Here is a 23,287-nt window from a genome sequence, read left to right as displayed (position 1 = left end):
CTTGTGTGCACCTTCTCGAGGGAGGGAGTTGATTGGTTTTGATAGCAGTAAATAATTGAGTAAAGAAATCAAAATTTATTTAATAAAGGGTACAAATAATTTGAAGAGAAAAAGTAATGACAAAAAATACAACAATGAAGAGAGGGTATTTAAATATAATAAAGAGGATTTAAATAAGAATAAAGGGTAAAGTAGTCAAGAAAATGATTAACCATGAAGTATGAGTACATGCACCCATATAATAGTCTCATACTAGTTAAACCAACACCATCGACGTATGACAACTATTTAGCTATTGATGTAGATCAAAGCATGAAGAAGAAGAAGAAGAGGACGAGAATCAAATACAGAAAAGAGTTTTTTTTTACTGTTAACATGAACAGTGGATGGACAGCTTATGGGGGCCCTTTTAGTGGAGAGGTATGGTGGATCTTTGATGGAGAGAAAACTTACTATTTTGGTTACTAGCTATTTCTTAAGTTTCTTTTTCAGTTTTAGAAAGTAAGAGTTTCTAATTTATTAGCTTTCTATTTCTGTTTTTATTGGCCAGCAAGTGGTTCCTTTTGATAGAGTTTCTAGTTTATAATGCAACTTTCTTTTGGTAACTCTTCAATAGCCTAGAGACAAGGATTAAAGTATCGGTCGCCGTATCGGTCGCCGTATCGGTCGGCCAAACTTAAAATACGTATCAGAGTGTATCGTATCGTATCGGCGATACGCTAAGATACACACAAATGGATAGGAAACACTTTTTTATACACTTTTGCATAAAAAATAGTTAAAAAAAATTATATATAACATGTATTATGCATAAACACTAAATTGAGAGTATCACACTAAGAATCCTAGGTTTGTAGTTGTCCCATAAATGTAAAATCCTTGTTCTCGACCTTGATTTCCACTTTACTTAGAGAGGAAAAATGATTGGCAGCAACTTTGGAACAAAAACTCACAAAAAATCATGTTTTTTTCCTGAAAAATGACCCATCTTGGCCATTATATGACCGTAGCACATCGTATCAGTATGTATTGGTCGATATATATCAATACACACCGATACATACCAAAATGTACATTTCACCTCGATTTTTAATTTTCCATAGAGTATCGGTACATATCGGTGTATCAATGTATATCGGTATGTATCGTAGGATACATATCGATACAAAATGATTTTAAAAATTCCATGCATCATATTGGTAGTATCATATCAGTAAGGGCCGATACAGATACATATTGGCCAATATGGTACAATACGTACCGATACTTTAAACCATGTCTAGAGAGTTACTATTTTCTTGTAAAAGGTTTTATGATAAATAAAAGCAAGAGGCTACACACAACAGCCAACAATATAAAGAAAAGAGAAACAGGATATGATCGAATATGTGCACAATAGGGGAATAATGGCATTGATCACCAAACAGTATAAAAGACTAAAATAGTTAAATAACCCCTATGAGGTCCCAACAACTTAAGGAACATGCATTTGTAACAGGCCTTCCATCATGGAAACCACTTGAAAGGGACCAACATGGAAGCACTGCCACTAAATAAGACATTTCTCACAGGGCCACAGCAGCTGATGCACTATATGTTTCATTGCTTCAATGTGACCCAAAAGTGCTTTTGCAGAATTGAGGAAAACATGATGTCTTCTCTTACAAGAGAGATTTGAATCCATATTTGCACCATTTGATGAATCAGGACCTTTCATTTCATTTATTTTTGCTATATTCACAAATTTTTGGGAATAAGAGTGAATTTAAAAAGAAGAAAAAGACTATACATGAGCAATAACCACTCCTAAAATTCAAAATGCAAGAGAGATTTGAATCCATATTTGCACCATTTGATGAATCAGGACCTTTCATTTCATCCATTTTTGCTATATTCACAAATTTTTTGGAATAAGAGTGTGAATTTAAAAAGAAGAAAAAGACTATACATGAGCAATAACCACTCCTAAAATTCAAAATTCATTACAGCAGGTGGCAATCAACCGCTTCTAAATTTAAGTTCTTATCCCTAACCCACTATAATTATTTCAAATAAGGGGTGCAAAAAGGCCCTTATTCCCCATTACTAGTAACAGCTACTTGCTTCTTATGCAAAAAAGCTCTTCTACCACCATGAAGGACCTGAACCCACTCATTCTAACTTATGGCTTGGTGCCCCCTTACGAGGACTCCTCCCACTTCGGATTAGCTCCAATCCAGGTCTATTCTAGTGCCTACTTCTTGTATTCTATGTTGGAGCCTTGAATCAGTGGAGCATTTGTTTTTTGACTGCGCTCCTCCTGCTCTCTTTCAGAAGGCATCATTCGAAAGTGCGGGTCACCAAGGGCTATTGGAGCTTTCGCGGGGAAGAGAAAGGTTTGGTGACTATGTATTGCGGGAAATGAAGAAGGGAAAGGGTGGTTAAATCTGCATGCTTCCAATAAATACTTACACACATAGTAGCACTAAGATATTATTGCTGCTAAATACTTAAGCAAGTAGATATATAATCTCAAATTCATTTCAGTTGCAAGTTAAAAAAATACCACAGTAAGATATTATTGCTGCTAAATACTTAAAAACAAGTTGACATATAATATCACATTCATTTCAATTGCGGTTAAAAAAATACTGCTTTTAATCCGGACAAATTAGTGGCGGTCCATAATAACCGCTGCCAAATAGTGACAAACAAAGGTGGTTATACATTACAACTTCTACATATACAACAGGGGACGGTAGAATATAATACCGTAGTTAAATACAAAAAATAATTCACTCTATGATCACCTCTGTATATGTATAGTTGATCATATAATGAATATAATACTGTAGTTAAATACAAAATATAATTCACTCCAAGACAACCGAACTTCTTCTCTTTTTTTTTTTTTTTTTTGTGAATAATAAATTCAATACCAAGGAAAAAAATGAGGTAAATAGGAAAAGGGACAAAGAAGCCACCTGTTTAGATATGCTTATCCGTCTTCTCTGCTTCAAATGTAAATGACGTTTCTGTGCAATGTTTGCATCATCTTCTTCCTTGACCTGTCCACAGTATATACTATGAAATAGCTAGAACACTTGCACTTTAACAATGGCTGTGCCCATCACTAAAGGAGAGTTACATAAAGAGCTTGATTACGTAACATAATCAAGAAATGGCACAGAGGAAAATTATGATGATAAAAATAAAAATAAAAAAAAATTAAAAAAATGGACATATATTGCATACTCAAAACAAGTTTAATATACAATTTCTCTTGTGATCTCTTCTTTTTTTTTTTTTTTTTTTTGGGTCTCATATAAAATATCAATAATCAATTTAATAGTAATAATAATAGCAACATCCAATAGAATAGTAATAATTCTATACCTCATCAATCAAATCCTCAACCTGGGTTAAGGTCAGGTAGAATTTACGGTGTGTGAACTAGTTTGTATCTTTGGTATATTTGTAGTCCTTGGACAAGGGGCCTTGCCCCTTGCAAACTAGTTATGGATGGGTTTTCTTTGGCTACTTCTGTCTGTTGGGGAAATTCAAGCTAATAGTAGATATTTCTTCTATGTTTTTTTACTCTGGCTTTGCTTTCTCAACATTTTGCCTCATTTTCAGCCAGCATTGTCAAGCCAAACCCAGCTTTGCAGAGCCACCTAGAACCAGGAAGCCAAGAGGTGTCCAACCATACAATACCACCCAAGGCAAGGTATAACTAACCCATTCCCAGAGATGCAGTAATCAGGCAATGACCAAGTAGTTTTGGCCAAGGCATTGAGCATGGTAAAATTTTTGTAAGTTTAAAGAAAATCAGCGTGTTAGCCAAGTTGTTGGACCAAAAACCAAATCCAATTGACCCTTTCACTGCTCTTTTGCAAAACCATATGCAATTACCAACTTATGCAAACCACAAAGATTTTGTAAAACATGCTTTTAAGAGTTCATCTCTTTTTAGTTAGTTTCTGGCAAAACTGTAGCACAACAGCTGCTATGCAAAGGTTGGTGCATAGTCATTGTTTGGATCCACTCTACTTTCTTTTTTCTTCACACTCTTCAACCTCTTCTATAACCTACAATTCGTGGATACTGTTCATATTCCCTTAATGGTAACTAATTTGAATGCCAATACTGGTTAGCTGATACTAAAGCATTCAAGAAGGCCTGAACCCCTCTCCTCCACGTCCAACTGCCCTGGAGTGGTGCTGCCACCACCCGGGAACTTCTACCACTCTCCCTACCCCTCCTGCTGGCCCTTCCCCTACCCAGGGTGGCTTGTCATGGTCCTCTCTCTTCGGACAGACCAAATCTCCACTGGAGGAAAGCCTCCCTCTGCATTTTGTGTACCCATCCCTCTTCAGCTCTTCTAAGGTGACTCTATTACTTTAGAATTCTTGTAAATGAGGTAAAGAAGTGTGAACACTATCATGTAGGCCACTTCATCGACAGCCATCATCCCTTTAACATTGTGAAAATTTCTCTAGCAAAACAATGGAAGCTGCAGAGGACTTTAGATGAAGGAGACGAGGATCATGCCCTGGAAAGAAGTCCTTGGAACGTTGATTGGTAGCCAATTCTTCATAGGCAATGGGATTGTCGTCTTAACTCAACATGGTCAACCTCAGCTCCATCCCTCTTTGGGTATCAATCCCTGACCTCCTGCTCCATTTCTGGTGTGAGGATGGCCTGGGTATTGTTGGCTCGGTTATGGGGAAGCCCCTTCATTCTATTCTGATGAGAGAACAAAAAGGATGGACCAGCTTGCCTTTGCCAAAATTTGCATCAAGGTTTCCTCTACTTCCCCCCCGCCATCCTCCATCACTGTAGTTGATGACGATCGATTCTCATTCAAGCAAGCAATAAGCTTCGATTCGCTCCCACCACATTGCACCAGCTACAATCTTTGCCATCCCCCTGGAAAATGCTCCCCTCGCCCTGGTGCTCCTATCAACCATTATGTATTCCAAGACTCAAGCACCCTTCTTGCCTCACGGACTATGGCTATTGTTGAGCCCCACCTCTGCAAGTCCCTTTGGTTGACCATCTCGACTGCTCTAGTAACCCAAAGTTTGGGCTCCAAAATATCTCATTTCTCTCTACCTCCACCCTCCTCCCATCATCACCTACTCTCACGCCATCCGCTCATCTGTTTCCTGCTCCCCCCTTGTGGAAGACGTCTTTGCCGATAAAGCAAATTTGACCATGCATTTGCATCTACCTCCCCCCACAGTCATGAACCAACTACCCCTCTTCTACTGCTGGTCCCTTAGTCTCTTGGAACCGCTGGTCACAACCACTTTTTGGCCTTGGGCTCTATGGATGATAGTCCTACTTCTGATGAGCCTATCACCTTTGCACTACCCTATCTCCTCCTCTTCTGTTGACCATCACCAACTCCCATGTCAACAATCCTTCCACTTTGTCGTCGCGACCAACTGAGATCCCTCTTGCCACTACCATGTCTACAACTATGTTGCCTATCATTGTGAATCCTGGAATGTTAGTGCTTAACAAACAGCAAAGAAAATAGAGAAAATAAACAGATTCACACAAGATTATACAAAGATTTAACGAGATTCACACACTGAAGTGATGTACTATGTCCTCGAGCGAAGAAGAAGATGATTCACCATGTTGGAAGAAAGATTACAAGGGAGATCTCTCAAGAATTCACCATGAATTCATTTTTCTTGGTAATGAATTTATTATTCACCAGAAAAAAAATAGGTCAGATTGTCTTAAGAGTGAATTATTTTTTGTACTTAACCAACCAACTGCTTAAGGTCATTTGCTCGAACCCGCCTCTTTTCTCTGGGCTTCATGGCTGAACAAGATCTCCAATAGCAATTCCTACATTAAACTGACCATATTATGAACTTTCATTCTTAAAGTTATTGACAACAGCAACAAGAACAATTGCAATAGGGAAATAAACAAAAGAGAAGAGAAGATCCCCAAATAATATGCAAAAAATTTCCCTGCTCAGTAATAGTAGAGAAAGAGGAGAGTGAGAGTCTGGCAATGGTGTGTAACATAATTTCTTCTTGTTCTTCGTCAGTTTGTATGCAGAACAAGATCAGAGTGATTGAGAGAGAGAGAGAGTAAGAGAAGGCCTTCGCGGGAAAGAGAAGGCCTTCACGGGAAAGAGAAGGGTTTGGTGACTATGTATCACAGGAAATAAAGAGGGGAAAAGGGCGGTTAAATCTAAATGCTTCCAATAAATACTTACAGACATAGTAGCACTGAGATATTATTGCTGCTAAATACTTAAACAAGTAGATATATAATATCACATTCATTCCAGTGGCAGTTAAAAAAACACCGCTTTTAAGCATGACAAATCAGTGGCGATCCATAATAACTGCTACCAAATAGTGCCAAAACGAGGTGGTTATACATTACAACTTCTACATATACAAAAGGGACGGTAGAATATAACAATGTAGTTAAATATAAAAAATAATTCACTCCAGTTGCGGTTAAAACTTTACCACTTTCAATTTTCACCAAATCTGATGCGGTAATTTAATGCCTCTTCTAACTCCTTACAAATGGCAACGGTAAAAATATTACTGCTATTAAATATATAATAACACATTCACTTCCATTGTGGTTTGAAAAAAAAAAAAAAATCCGCTATACCACTTGTAATTAGGACCAATTAGGCGGTCTACAATAACCATTCCAAATAGTGACAAATGGAGGAGGTAATATATTTCCATTAATGAGTACTTATAGTGGTAGCATATCACCGCTTTTGAAATTTTATATATAGTGATGTTTATTTTTTTTACCTCCGTTGCATGAGGTAAATAGTAAGGGTAAAAATTTACCGTCAATATTCTGCCTAAGTGCAGCCATTATCCCATTTCTTGGGGTGAACGGATACTAACAAAGTGGCTGAAGGGATTCTTCCAAGGAAAACTTTTGCCTAAAATTTATTAGATGTAATAAATCTTGTTTTTGGTGTTGGGCTGTTTTTCCTTTTGAGTTATAAAAGAATTACTGCATTTTGCTTTTCTCTCTCTCTCTCTCTATATATATATATATATATATATATATCACACACAGACATATACAAAGAAAAAGTTTAAATTGAAAAACATTGCTTACATAAAAAATAAATAAACAAAACGTTATAATCTCTTGGTAAATCATTGATTTGATTTGTGAACGCATCCTCTATATCGTTGATTAAATGTGATGAAAAGATGATAATCACTTATATGCATGACACTATTTAATATCTAAATTGAACAAAAATGTAGATGGTAAAATGAGAACAACCAATACCTTGTTATTGTAATGCAAGAGATGTGAATGTTCCATAAAAAACTCTGCATCAGCGAAAACGAAGATGCACCAATTAATTGAATACTTTGGCCCCATAGATATTTGGCAATAAATTATCTGCAAGACAACAATGATAGAGCAACTCATTTAATCAAGGATTAAAGTATCGGTATCGGTCGGCCAAAATTAAGATACGTATTGGAGAGTATCGTATCGTATCGGAGATACACTAAGATACGCTAAAGATACACACATAAATGGATAGGAAACATTTTTTTAAACACTTTTGCATAAAGAATTTGTTAAAAAAAACTATTGATAACATGTATTATGCATAAACACTAAATTGAGGGTATCGTACTAAGAATTCAAGGTTTGTAGTTATCCCATAAATGTAAAATCCTTGTTCCCAACCTTGATTTCCACTTTAGTTAGAGAGAAATATTGCTGATAGCAACTTTGGAACAAAAACCCTTCAAAAAATCGTGTTTTTCTGAAAAATTACCCATCTTGGCCATTATATGACCATAGCGCATTGTATCGGTACATACCGATACGTATCGATACTCACCTATACGTATCGATATATATCGATACTCACCGATACATGCCAATATATACCGATACGTACCGATCGATACATACCGATACTCATCGATACGTACCAATACATACCGAAATGTACATTTTACCTCAATTTTATAATTTTCATAGTCGTATCGAGGCATATCGTATCGTATCGATGTGTATTGGTGGTGTATTGATGTATATCGGTATGTATTGTAGGATATATATCGATACGAAAGGATTTTAAAAATTTCATGTATCGTATCGGTGTGTATCGTATCGGTCGGCTAAATTTAAGATACGTATCGGAGGGTATCGTATCGGTATCGAAGATACTTAAAACCATGCATTTAATAATATCTGAATCTTAAATCATATACATTTGTTGCCACCACTCCCTCCTTACAAGGAAGATGCCAATACATAATTGTTGTTTTTAATTCAATGGGCATTCTAATTTGCCTTAAATGAAAAAGGCCATGGTAGTTTTCAACTTTGCAACCTATATTTTATAGGATAAAAGTAGAAACAGATCTCGAACCAGTAGAAATCCAGCTGGAGATCGTTAGTAACAAGGAACTAATGTATAAGGGCAAACAAAATTTTTTTTTATTACATAACACACATAAAAATGAATTTATTTCCTTCTTTGAGGTTACATAGGTGGGCCAACAAAAGGAAAAGAAAAGATAAGAAGATTGGGGAAAGAGGGGTAAATAGTCTTTCTCAGACTCGGGTCTCTCACCCTCGACATCTCACCGCTTCATTGCATCTCACCGTTATTGCCTCTCACTGACTTTTCTTGCATTCTTGCTCTTCATTCTTGAAGGGATTACATATATTTATAAGCTAAGGTAATACACATCCAACAACTTGGACTTTATTTACCTAACTTGGACTTTCAACACCAACATTTACTAACTTAGAATTTCAACACCAATACTTGCCTAACTTGGACTTTGAATAAAGCAAACTAATCCATTTTCAAACAAGGACAACTATTCTTCTTTTAACAATGGCTGCTAGAAGACTTTCAATTTCTAGAACTTCTCCTTGTTCACATTGATCTACATCAAAACGGATGTTAATGCATGAAACTCAAATCCTTTTCTAAGGATGATCTGTTGAGCTTAAGCGTGCATCATATTTGTCAAGGCATCGCCTAGGTGACAACTAGGCGTTCAGGCAGCCTAGTTGGAGTTTGGGCGAACTATTGTCAACTTGCATTAGTGCCTTACTATAAGGAACAACATTTATTTACACCAAATATCATTTAAGTTTTACTTAAGATATTCTTCATAAATAAGCAAATACCCCCTAGTTAAATCTAATAAAAATAGTTTAACAAACAAATTCTAAAAGGATTAAAAAAAAAAAAAAAAAAAAAAAAAGCCCTCAGTCCAAGAACAAAAATTGAATTTTTTTGTACGAGCAATTTTCAACTTTCAAATGTTGGGGTTTATCTCAATTCTGAAAATTTCATAAATCTTATCTTGGTAAAACACTGCTAAAACAAAAAATCCAGTAAAATAATATTTTGTTCTGATATCCATTAATTTATTTTCACTTAGGCGCATTTGCATAAAAATAGATTTGTCATTAAAACTCATATTGAAGCAGAGGTTGAACCTGGTAGACTCATCTAGCAATCTCGACTGAGATGAACCGAGTATGATTGGATTTTTGGGAATAGTAGGATACTTTAGGATTTATTTTATTAGGAAATATTGAGTTATTTTAATCGGAAATATATGTAATATTTTATTTTGAGTTATTTTGGGGGTAGCTATTAGACAAGTAGAAATTTTCAATTTTAGTTTTATTGTGTTTCTATTCTATTAGTCTAAGATTTAGGAAGTAATTAGGAGTTGCTATTTGAATTTAGATTTTAATTAGGCATGTTTTAATTTCAATTTATTTATTATATAAAGGCATGTAACCCAATTTGTTATATATGTTTTGAGAATGGACTGAATTGAGTTGTTAGTACCGGATCGGTACTATCAAGGTCGTGTGACCGTTCCCCCTTGTCTGATCTCTTTCCCTCTTCATCTATTATTCTTCGCTTCTGAATTCTTTCTCTTCCTCCAATTTCTTTGTTGAAATCCCTTGTCGGGCAGTACTACTAGGCAGAGAAGAAAGCTTATGATACCTTCATGCTAGGTTGCTTGAGCTTGAGACTGTAGGGAAGGTTGCTCTTCCCTATGCGCCAAACACCCCCAAACCTTGGTGCCAAAACTTCCTCTCTTCATAGGATCGAACATCAGTTGAGGCTTGCGCATAACATCACAGTAAGGCTCACAAAACTCTGAAACACTTGATTTGTTGGCTTTTTAGGAAAACCATCACTTACCCTTGAAGGAGTTATCTCATCTTTACTCCAGCTATTTATTCGCTAGCTTTGTTCTTTGCAAGGAAGAAGACAACCCCACGTCACTCTTCCCCTCTTTGATATAATTACTCCACTTGTTTCCCCTATATTGCCCCTCTTATCTTCATATATTCTAAAATGTCCATACTTTACCAACCCTTCCAAATTTGTCCCCTTACAATAAATCTTATCCTCCATTATATCATTTTCTATTGAGTGATCCACTAATATCTAAAGAATTCTGTTAATTACCAAATTGCCACCTCAATTGAAATCTTCGATCTATTCATGGAATTGCCAATATTAATTTCAATTGAGTTACTTATTAATTGGGTGGACCCATAAGCGAACCGAACAGGGATTTCAAACATCGGTTATGCATCACAGATTTAAGTAAACTTAGACTATTTAGAAAGCTGATTTTGAGCTCTACCAAATACAAATGTCTCATTCATGTAAATAAAATTATTTGACCAGTCAAACTTATTATTAAACAATAAAAATTTTCTAAATGTTGATTTTTGATGATTTGATGCGGTTTAATATTGATTTTTGATTATTTGATGACTTAATGTATATTTTTTATGATACAATGTATATATAACATACTAAATAATGTTAGAAAAATATGGGAAATGAAAAAAAAAACTTAGTAGCCTTAGGTGCCTTGTTCGCCTTGAGGCAAGCGACTTGTCGCCTAAACTCTTTAGGCAGCCCTCCAACACCTTGTCGCTATGACAACTGTGGCATACATTTCACCTTAAGGTAGATTCTGCCCCTTTAATGGAGTTCATCCTCCAAGAACCGACAGCAGCAGCAACCTTTCTTTAGTACCGGAATTTATTTCTATTGGTTAATGGAATAGTTTAGGATCAATCCCACCTTGTAATCTCCAGGGTACAAGAGAAACATGGGAAAGACAGAGCGCTGAAAGGAAAAAAAGAAATACTGAAAATGATTCAACATTTCAGCTTATACTAACATGCTTCGTTTTTTCCATTCCAAGAAAATTAACATGCATTCCCAAATAAAATAATTAGCAAATGAGAATAAACATATATTAAGAGCAAGAAGATGGACTACGAATGATCAAGACAAAGATACTGATTTTACCATCCAAACCAAAATCTGTTCAGTTTTCTTATTTTAATAATTAGTCAGGGAAGGAAGGAAAGCGAGAAAGAATTTAAAGAAACAACAAAACTGAATTGAACATTTATACCTTGATGTGGTTAAAGCTTGACGATGAAGAATGACTGAAGAAGAACCAGACGAAGAGCCTGGAGGAGCTTCAAAAAAGCTTCCTCCAGTTAAAGCAAAGACGGTAGGGGCCCAGATCTAGAATTATAGATTGAAACTTTGAAGGCCCTCCTTCACTCCCAAAACGACTTTATATTGGCTAGGGTAGACGGAGGCGTTCCATCGCCTCAAGACAATGGTTAAAGTGGTAGAGTAGTAATATACCAGGCCCAGCTGGGCCTGCCCTAATGTGGGCCTCATAATTAAAGTCAGGTCCGCCTTGTATTTGGGCCTGGTTTGGTTGCAGGAGTGTGGGGGCGAAACACAGTGTCAGGCACGTAACCAACGCCTTGAAACGTCTTAGGCTACGTGCGATCACCTTGGATTCCATGCCAAGATGCTTTGGCCATTGGATGTGCGCTCAACACCATATTACACCACAGAGGAGCTCAATCCTTCATTTCCGGGTTGGGATCTTCCGTAGCGTGGGGGTGTGCTACATGATATGTAGCGCGGCACCACAACTCGACATGTGGAATTCTCAAATCAACTAGCCTAGATTGTCGAGAGTATAGTGAAATGTTATGTACATGGGAAACAGAGAAGGATATTTCTGTTGATATTTGCAGTTCGAATCTCTCTCTCTCTCTCCAATTCACCATGGAGGGGAAGCAAGTGCTGGGTAGCTCAATTGCAGTTCAGAATCGATACCTATAGACCATAAAATATACTTGAGTGGTCGATAGTATAGCCAAAACTTGGAACGATTGAGAGAATTTGAGCTAGGGGAAGGGTGCAGATGAGAATCAACTAGCTGAAGAGCTGAAAAAATGTGAGTTTCCGACGCCTGAGTATTGTGAAGAAGGTGTGAAGTAAGTGGAGGAAGCGAGAGAGGTAGAAGACATTTGCCTATCTTTGGTAAGCTCTCCGCCATCTTTTCCGGACTCAAAACTGAAGATTCCCTCTCTTAGGTCTCTCTTTCTACTACTACTCTTCCTCATTGGAGAAATTGGGTTCTTTATCTCATCGATTGAGAGAAAAAAAGAAAGGGGGAAAAAGAGGAAACGATAAGAGGTTGCAAGATTAATTAACTACAGAATCTAGTACATACCCGTCTGAGAATCGATTCGAAGATGGGAACCGCCACCATTCAACAACCCTTCACATATTGACTATCAGAGCCCCCATCGATCATTGGATTCAGATAGAGTCATACACAATCGTGGGGATCTACATGGTTTTTCCTATTCACCTCCATAATCCTTATCATTAGGGATCCGGCTCCTCTCAACGGGCGATTAGAGTGTGATCTTAGGGTTGAGAGGACATGGGAACGCGTCCTTGGGTCACCCCAACCTAGCATTAACTCTATGGTCCTTGGGCTCATGAAATGGAATCTTATCCTATTATTAATATATATATATATATATATTTTTTTTAATTGCTAAGGAATGGACTTTACTCAACCATAACCGAGGAGTTGGGGGAATGATAGGGAGATGAGGGGAAACAAAATACACTCACATGTCCATGCGATAAAAGTTAATCCACTGACCTCTTGAGGCCTATTCTTCAGGTAGAAGCTGCACGCCAGTGCCCTAGGCATTGGATCCACTTAATAATCATTAGTATCAATCGGTTGGACTTCTGCCACTACTTATAAAATTCAATCTCACAATAATTGTTGAAATCAGTGATACGTATCTTGTCCTCCCACTTGGTTTGAAACCTTGTCTGTTTCGCATATATATATATATATATATATATATATATAACATTTCCCTATGCTCTTAGCAATTTAAGCCAATTGTTTTGAAAACTTTACGTGTTGAATTGTGGTAGTTCACCCCCGCACTACAGAGGATCTGGATCAACTCATTTTATGGAGGCAGGAGTAGCCATCTGTCCTTCTAGTGTTTGGGTGTAGGATCCACACAACTTGGCAGCTAAGGGTAAGGGTGTCAAAACCTAGCCCGAATGGGTAAATCGATCGAAACCAACTGAAAAAATTCAGAACAAACCAAACTGATCCTATTGGGTTGGTTTTGGATTGAGGTAGTATGCGACCAACTGAAAATCGGATCGCATCAAACCAATCAATATCTAAATCAAAAGTCAAACCAATAAAAAAATGATTGAATATGAGATTATGAATAGGTGAATTTCATTGAATGATTTGATACTAGGGTTTGTTTTGTGATTTCAAAATTATTAATTTCTCGCTAATTATTTATTCATTGATTTCAATATAAGTCTTTTCCTTACAACGACAAATAATGATTTTGCTACAACCTCTATTTATTCATTGATTTTAATAGTAGTTATCTTCCCCTTACAATAAATTTTTCTTCATAACATGAACACAAATCAGTTTCTATATTCCTGGATGACTTGGGGAAGATGATTAAAAATGTTTTTACCGAATCTTTCGTCACTTTAAGTTATGAATGCAAGAATTCATTGTAGTTTAAGTTCGAAACAAACCGCTCGAAATTGGTATTAACCTGATACTGAAAGACCAAAATGAATCAAAACCGATCAAAAACCAAAGTTCCTTGACTATTTTGTTTTAGTCTACCTCGTTCGTAGACCAAAACCGATTAATACTAAACCGACCATTTGACATCCCAAGTTAAGGGTGCCATTCTTTCGATTCAATTCAGGATATAAAATATAGATACAAAATTGAATCGAACTAATAATATGAATATATTTACAAAACCAAAATCGAGCCAACTTAAATGGTTAAGTTTTGGTTTTCAATTGCTTCTTCTTCTTCTTTCTTCTTTTTTTTTTTTCCAGAGTTGCTTGCCCTACCGGAGTACAAAGGCTTTCAGGGCTTACACCCCTAGTCTTTCAGTGGTGACCTTAAAATCTAAGCCTTTTGAAGAGCGTACACTAGAGTTGCTTGGTTGAGTAAGGCATATGCCTGAAGTCAAAATGCTGAGGCGTGTTAGCCCATTTATATATGGTGGTCTACGATCAGCTTTTTCTACTGCTGATCTACAACCACCCTTATGATAAGAGTAGGCCTTTTCTTGTTGAGGGCGCACTAGCAACATGTGGTTTTCTTCACTACTAGCCCCCACTTCCGTTATCTATGTTGCTAACCTAGGTTAGGGGTTTCTACACTGGGTGGGTATTGGGTGCTTGTTTTCCCCATATTAAAGGATACTCCTCGTAACCGAAGGCTTTTATCCGGTTTGGAAGTTTCTATACTGCGATTTCGGAAAGGAAGAGCAGCAAATGCTACCAGAGTAGCGATACTAGGTTACTTCTTCGGTTTTAGTCAGTTTTGTATTCGATTTAGGTCATATTTTAGGTGTTTGAGCTAACTTTTTTACATCTTGAATAACATATAACCCTTATTTGCTAGATTCATAATCCATCAAACATTTTTCGAACATTAAAAAGAAATAGACTTTATCTTTCACATTGAAGAATTATTTTTGTCTGGTTTGAAACTTGGTAATTCGATTTGATTCCACAATTTTACATTGATTTGACTCGGTTTTAAATAGTCGATTTCAGTTCCAATTCTAAATTGACACCCTTAGTGGGAGACATCTTTTTCCGTATGGGGGCAAAAGTTTTCCTCATTGGTGTAATGGAACAATTTCGTCACCATTGAAGATATGATCATGCGATGGTATTCTTGTCCTATCACAGATTTTAAACCCCTATTTTTTGGGCTCGACAGTACACCTCCCTTTTAAACATCCGATGGTACTGATGCTCATGACTTAGGTGAATGGAATTTGGTCCTTTTATGGAAAAGAAATCCTCATGAATTAATTACCCTTAGTGCATAGCAAAATAGCATTTAGGATGATAGGTAGTTGTATTTTGGGGAGATTTCTGAGGTAGGTTCATTACCTTTTCATCATTAATGATGTAAAGAGAGGTCCTAAAATCTACCTGTTTTAGGATATAGTATGGGTTGGGTTTTTGGTTTCCAAATAGAACCTGGTTCCTATGTTGCCAAATATGGTAGTATATTATAATGAATTCATTGAAAAAGTGAGTCAAATTATTTTTTGGGATAGTATTAGAATTAGAAAAATACATAAAAACTGAAATGAAGATGTGGTATTAAAATGCTTAGTTTTGAGATAGAGATCCAGCAGCCCAAATTATGCAAGAAAACTTCACATGAGAAACAAGTGACAAGTGCTCTCACTATTGTTGTGGCACAAACCATACATGGGGTCAATGTCTATCCATTTATGCAGGGTGCCCATTGTAGGAATAGCTTAATGGGGAATTCTCTAAAAGAAGACCTTATATTTAGGGTGGATTTTCAGTTTTCAAAAAAAGCGCCACTCGTTGTGAGTAAGGCAACAAGCAGGAACACTCGTTTGAGCATCCACTACTATTAGTAAGTAATCAGTTATAAGAAATGTGGCAGCTTTCTTAGTAGATAGATTGCCATCCTTAGGAGTTGACACCACCATCTATCAGGGCAGTTGGAGATAAGAATTTGTAAAAATCTATTGGTGACAAGGGAAGGGAGCACAAAATTTAAAAGATTAGAGTTCCATATACTTCCCAGATTGAAATCACATACCTTTAAATGAAAAGAAGAGGTAGGGGCGGCATTATGAACACCATTAGATAAAAAATGAAAAGACACTATCTGTTTCAATAAAAAAAAAAAGTATCATTCCCATTTCCAATTTTCCTTAAGACCATTTTCTGAAGAAGAGGAAGGATACTTGCAATGCTATTCTAGCAAAAGGATCCTCTCTTTCTCAAAGTCTTTTGGTAAAAAATAAAGGCATTATGGTAGTACTTAGCTTTGAGAATTTGTGCCCACAAAGATTGTTCATTAGTAATAAGGCAACAACCAAGTTTGAGTAGGAGAGTTTTATTATGGGATTTAGAGTCCCGCAATCCAAGACCACCGCATAATTTAGTTAGAAAACCTTACGCCAACCAATCAAACAAAGTTTTATGAATTTGGTGACATCACCATTCCAGAAGTGCAGGTAAGTAGAGTCTAATTTCTTGCATGTAGTTTCCAAAAAAGCAAAGCAGAACATCAAATAGGTACAGATGGAGGACAAAACTGACTAAATTAAAGTGGTTCGGCCAGCAAAGAATAACACAAAATTTAAAACATTAGAGGTCCGTATACTTCTCAGATTGAAGTCACTTACCTCTAAATGAAAAGAAGAGGTAGGAGCGGCATTATGAACAACATTAGATAAAGAAGGAAAAGACACTAACCATATATCAGTCCAAAAGAAAGTATCATTCCCATTTCCAATTTTCTGTAAGACCATTTTCTGAAGAAGGGGAAAGATACTTGCAATGCTATTCGACCAAAAGGATCCTCTCTTTCTCATAGTCTTTTGGTAAAAAATAGAGGCATTATGGTGGTACTTAGCTTTGAGAATTTGTGCCCACAAAGATTGTTCATTAGTAATAAGGCACCAACTTTGAGAAGGAGAGCTTTATTATGGGATTCAGAGTCCTGCAATCCAAGACCACCACATGATTTGGGTTAGCAAATCTTATGCCAACCAATCAAACGAAGTTTTATAGATTTGGTGACATCATCATTCCAGAAAAGTGCAAGTAAGCAGAGTCCAATTTCTTCCATGTAGTTTCCAGAAAAGCAAAGTAGAACATCAAATAGTTACGGATGGAGGACAAAATTGACTAAGTTAAGATGGTTTGTCCAGAAAGGATATCAAATTGGCTTTCCACTTTTGAAACGATGGATTTGAAATAAACAATTTTGGCTCTTTTATGCAAAAGATTAATGCTGAGGTAAGAAGAGTTAGGTCTCATTTCTTTGATTCCAATGGAATGAAACAGTCCGGTTTCGGATTCATTATTCATGTTGGAGCTAAAGGCAATACTACACTCATCCGGATTAATAGTTAGACTAGAGATGTCAGAAAATAAATCCTGAATACACATGATGGTGGCAAAGGCATCCATAGTGGCCCTACAAAAATTGAAAATATCATCTACAAAGAAAAGATGAGAAATCTTAGGGGCATATCCAGAGATCTTGATGCTCTTGATTAAGTTCATTTTTCTTTAAAGGAAGTAAAGAGGCGGGAAAGGACCTCCATTGCTACAATAAAGAGAAAGGGGCTCAAAGGGCAGCCTTGTCTAATTCCTTTAATAGAGAAAGATGAGGAACTAATTAAATGTCAATAAGATCACCCCATCTATCACCAAAGCCCGAAAAATTAAAAGTAGCTCGAAGATGACCCTATTCAAGCTTATAGTAGGCTTTTCCTATATCCAATTTAATATGCCCAAAAACATTGCGATTGCAATACCCTACAGTCTGCTAAAGCATCTGATCTTAGTCATAAGATTGACATGACCCAAAGAAATCCATTTATCCCAACAGAAGGAAGGGAAACCAGGGTGGGAGCTCCAAGCATGTTAATAATGAAAACATTTCTTCTAATTGATGACACACGGAGATGTGTGGATGATGATAGGACTGTGATCAGAACCAATAGATAGAAGTTTAGAGATAAAACATTGGGGAAGAAAGAGAGCCATTGTATGGAAGCGGCTCTATCAAGACACTCTTTAATCAGAAGAGTGGGTTTCTGTTTGTTCGACCAGGTAAAGGGAATTCCATGAATATTGAGGGGCTTTTTCCATATCCAATTTAATATGCCCAAAAAACATTGCTATTGCAATACCCTACAGTCTGCTAAAGCATCTGATCTTAGTCATAAAATTGACATGACCCAAAGAAATCCATTTATCCCCAATAGAAGGAAGGGAAACCAGGGTGGGAGCTCCAAGCATGTCGGTAATGAAAAAGTTTCTTCTAATTGATAACACAGGGAGAGGTGTGGATGATGATAGAACTGTGATCAGAACCAATAGATGGAAGTTTAGGGATAAAAGATTGGGGAAGAAAGAGAGCCATTGTATGGAAGCGGCTCTATCAAGGCACTCTTTAATCAGAAGAGTGGGTTTCTGTTTGTTCGACAAGGTAAAGGGATTTCCATGAATATTGATGGGCTCAAGGTTAAGGGAAGAGTGGAGTTGCCTCAAAAGTGTGGATGAAAGGGAGGGCTTGAAAGGGTTACCACCAACCTTGTCTGATTGGGGGAGAGTCTCATTAAAGTCACCCATCACAACATATGTAGGGGATTGGTGGAAAGAAAGTCAAATAATTCGGTCCAACCATCCCTCCTGATACCAGCTTGGGGAGGGAGCTAGAGGCGAGCACCCACGTCCCCCCCTTTTTCCTAGTCAGATCTTCACTATTTATGAAATGGGAAACATGGTAGTTTTTGAGACATTTTAGTGGTGTAAAAGAACCATGATTAGGGATTTCAGTTTCACATAGAAGGTAAGGTCGGGTTTGTGTTTTTTCAGGTGGTTTGCAAGACAATTCTCCGTCTATGTTTTATGAAGCCCTCTCATGGGGAAGATGCATGCATAGGAAGAAGAGACAAGAGTTTTGTATAGCTTGCACACTCTTTAACTTAACGGTCTTAGAACTAGGAAGTCATAATGTCCTATTATCCTTTGAGGGTAGCCAAGAGACTTGCTTGGATAGTGCTGGGGAAAATGTACACAGCCTTACCCTTGTTTTGCAGAAGAAGTTATTTTCAAGTTTTGTAACCTGTGATCGATATGTTGCAATAGTGCAACTTCCATTGTGCCATAGGCTCGCCCTCAAGTAAATCGAACAACTAATTCCTTTTAAGTCGCATTCCTTCCTATATGTAGTGATACAATAAATCGTTCAAAGAGAAAAATAAGCTTTGCTAATTACAGATATAAATTCAGTCTGAAATCAAGCTCTCATGCTACTTGTGATAGTAGCCTTTCCCCATGAGATAAATTAACATCATCCAAATGATGATCAAACAGTGATCATAGGCCTGCAACACTTGAGTGAATGATCCCAAAATGAAAGTAATAATTCGAAGGATAGAGGACTGAATAGGGTGACGATCCATTCCAAATCTTGGTCCACCTTTTGGGGAGTATTAGGGTTGTTTGGTGTGAAACAATCAGATTTGAAGGTGGAGTTACTTGAATAAGGCTATTGATCGAGTCCAACCAATCTGATTTTACTACAAATTTTAGCCGGCGGCCCAGCCATTGAGACGTCTAGATCAAGCAACAATTACTAGGGTTATCCTCATACAATTCATTTTAGTCAATAAAAGATGCAAGGTTTTTCATGTATTATTTATTACTTAGTCAAATATTTGCTACGTAAAGATTAGGTTAACTTGAAGACTTTCTAAACCAGCATCTAGTTTGGGACACACATTGACCCGTCCTTGTGAAGCAGGGGTGAGGCTGCATAAGTTATGACCCTCCCCAGACCCCATAGTGGTGGAGCCTTGTGCACTGGGTATGCCCTTTAAATAAAAATCTAAAGAACCTTCTGGTTATGATCTTTAAAATACCATGAAATCATGTATCATCCCATCTCACTTTAGAAAATTAAGCACTTGCCAGCATAGTGTAGTCCAAGTTATGAATGCTCATGTTATGTTAAAAGATGCCAATGAGGGCGTTGGTAATCCTATGACACCTTATATACCAAGCCACAACAGATGTTTCTGCAAGTTTGTGTACCAAATACTCCCAGAGGTGATGAGAATAGAAGCTCTTAAGTTTTTGGCACCTGAGGCCTTCGGATATGTAAAAATCACCATTTAAGTGCAGATAAGAGAAGATAACTGTTAGATCAAACACCAAGAAACACGAATAAAGAGACAATAGATCCGTACGACAGAGATTTAACGAGGTTCACACACCAGGGTGGTGTGCTACGTCCTCGGGCGAAGAAGAAGATGATTCACTATGCAGAGGAGAAATTACACCCTAGCAGCGGCGAGGAAAAACTCGCCCTGAAACCCTAGCTGCGTGAAAACCCTGGAATACAATGACTTTCTCAACAAGTAACAGTACATTATATATATATATATACTCCAAATCGCAGTTCGACCCATCGGGTCGCGATCGATCCAGTCGAACCATACCGTGGGGGCTACGCCCCCGCACCCCCATACGAGATCAGTAATGGGCTCTATCGGCCCAAACCCTCTGCTTCCATCATAGATCTCAGAAAAATTCCCATTCAGGTCGCCACCAAAATATGTCGGATCCGATCAATCTTCAAAACAAGTCACGAATTCGAGACAAATTTAACAATAACCATTACATATATTGAAAGAGTTGACTGGAACCATTACGCTTAGAAGACAAATACTCATCAAATGAAAGAATGTACACACCAGAATGACCTAATCTCACTTAATTAGGAAGTGGGAGAATAAGAAGCAACATATCTGAACCAGTTCCTTTTCAAGGCAACCCACTGTACATCTTGACCAAAGGGCTGTACAAGTCCACTCTATAATATGTACAATTCCACTCTACAATATGTACAAGTATACTCTTTTCTTTAAAAAATTAGCCAAATTTTAGAATTCAAATGCTAGGCTACGTGGATCTCATGAATGATGTAAATGCAATCATCTCGGATTGCATTTTATCTACATTTTCATATTGCTGAGCTATCTTCTCATTATAGAAAGTTTCTCACTGGTAATGCAAGCAAGCTTGTTCCAAAATCTTGTCTAAATCGAGAATAGCAACTCCATTTCTGGAACCACATCTTAAGTCAAGCCCAAAAAAATGAGAGATATTTTCTTTCGATTAGGATTTCTCTGATCTCAATTTCACAATCTGTCGGGTATTCTACTAGGTGCGCATTGCTTGTGTGTAGAATATGTATTTTGGGGATTACTCCAGCCCTGTATAGGCACACCCACCCATGAGAATCCCATCCCATTACTTGTTGGGAGTTTTTATAATTTCTCCCATAGGTGACATAAACTAAGAAAATTTTGAGGAAATATATCAAAGTGCCCATCATGGAAACAAAACATCAATAACAAACTAAGAGCCCGTTTGATAACGTTTCAAGAAACGCGTTTCTGCTGTTTCTGTTTCCATAAACAGCAGAAACGGAGCAAAAAGCGTTTGATAAAACTGTTCCATTTCACTTATTTTTAGAAATAGAAATAGAAATTTTTACTTATTTATGATTCAAGAAACGACCCAAGTGAAACAAGTTCAACTTGTTTCATCGTTTCTGGAAATGACTTGTGGCAATTCTTTCACTGGTTACCATCGACTTCTAAAAACATGACTTATCAAACACCTTCAATTCCGTTTCTGTTTCTAGAAACCGAAATTTATGTTTCTGTCGTTTCTTGAAACAGAAACGACAGAAACGTTATCAAACGGGCCCTAAGTTAATATGCAAACAATTCTCTCAGTTGACTTCGAGCCTATAGCAGCTCTAGTCTTCTTAGATGTATTGATAATGTGGAACATCTTAACACAAGAGGGAGCCAAACAATCGGGGATCTCATTACACTTACAGAAAAAAAAAAGGGGGTAAACATCACTCCCCTCCCTTGAATTAAGGTGAAATACCAACTTGACCCATCACCTTCTTGAAAATATCACTCCTCTCCCCTACAGGAAAAAGGTGCTATCTAACCGCCTCAACTGTTAGATTTGACGGTTAACTCACATGAATTTTTATCACAATACTCAAAATACCCTCCTCATCGTCTCCCATCACGGAACATCTCACAAAGGAAGGAACCCTAACTGGAAACTTTCCAATACGATTCCAGCAATCCGAACTGCGAAACGGGAACCGTACAGACTGATATACTTGAACCTCAGACAAATCCTCCAACACTCTATATGGTGGCGAAGCTTCTGGCCAGGTCTCGTTCTCAGGCTACCGCTCGTCGAGCCAGACGAAGCCGTCTGTGATGTTGGGCTTCCACCATAACTCGCTGCAATGCAGGCCATCTTTCCATGACTTTACTGAACCTTGTATTCTTGGTGGATTTTGAAATAGTAACTACCAATTCCAATATAAAGCAATTTATTATGTTGAATAATGAATAATTACAACCATTTTCCGCAAACCTGTAGTAGATCAGAAATTTATGAACCCAGAAGAAAGAAAACTCTTACCAGCCAAAATATCAAATAAGGAGAGGAAGGGGAGGGAGATAACAAGTGGGTTCACACAGAAAAGCGAAATTATATACAAAAGCAAAATTATTTAAGGAAAGAGAAGAAAAAAGAGAAGATCACCCGCATCGATAACGGCATCCCAGTTGGTCTTCCCATCTTTCTCAAACTGCTTCAAATCCCAAGTCCCACCGACCCATTTTGGATCTTCAAATTTAGGCACAACCTCCACCGTAGACGACGAGGCTGCCCCATTCGACCCAAGAGAGCTTTCCTCTTTCTTCAACTCCTGTTCAGAAGCAGTGGGAGAAGCTTCTTTCTTCTTCTCCCCTTCTCCTTCTCTACAACAGCAGCTGAACCCACCACACCTGCTACATTATCAGTTGCCTTTCTCGATAATGAAAACAAACTTCTTCCGGAGGGTAAAGAGAGATAAGGCTTCTGGTTGAAAGTGGGTTGGTTTAGCAGAAACAGTAGCAGGGAGGGATGGGAAACGACTGGAAGGAGGAGAAAACAAGGCCATGGACATCCTTTAGAAGCACAACATACTATTCTTCTGTGAGCAATCTAAGCCTCAGGAACGGAGTGATGCATTAAGGGTCTCTTCGGCATTTCACAATTAGGGGGTATTTAGGGTATTGTGATAAAAATTCATGTGACTTAACAGCCAGCCAAATCTAATGGTTGAAGCTGTTAGATAGCATCTTTTTCTTGTAGGGGAGGGAAGTGATATTTTCGGAAAGGTAGTAAATCAAATTGATATTTCGCTTTAGATCAAGGGAGGGGAGTGATGTTTATCCAAAAAAA

The 23,287-nt window shown here is 37.5% G+C and overlaps 1 long non-coding RNA gene across 2 annotated transcripts; it reads right to left on the bottom strand.

Annotated features, from left to right (window-relative positions):
- Window positions 1–21,756: 21,756 nt before the first annotated feature.
- Window positions 21,757–23,079, bottom strand: LOC122085496. Of its 2 annotated transcripts, none has more exons than XR_006142138.1 (2): window positions 22,604–23,079; window positions 21,757–22,432 (listed from the first exon to the last, which is right to left on the bottom strand). It is a non-coding gene; the product is annotated as an uncharacterized LOC122085496 (long non-coding RNA). The 2 variants fall into 2 exon arrangements; XR_006142137.1 differs by having other exon boundaries at window positions 21,757–22,364.
- Window positions 23,080–23,287: the final 208 nt, after the last annotated feature.

The sequence above is a fragment of the Macadamia integrifolia genome, chromosome 8 (genome assembly GCF_013358625.1).
Source record: "Macadamia integrifolia cultivar HAES 741 chromosome 8, SCU_Mint_v3, whole genome shotgun sequence".
In the NCBI taxonomy this organism is placed as follows: domain Eukaryota; kingdom Viridiplantae; phylum Streptophyta; class Magnoliopsida; order Proteales; family Proteaceae; genus Macadamia; species Macadamia integrifolia.
The sequence above is the reverse complement of the archived record's forward strand: the minus strand, read 5'-3'. Positions and strand labels throughout refer to the sequence as shown.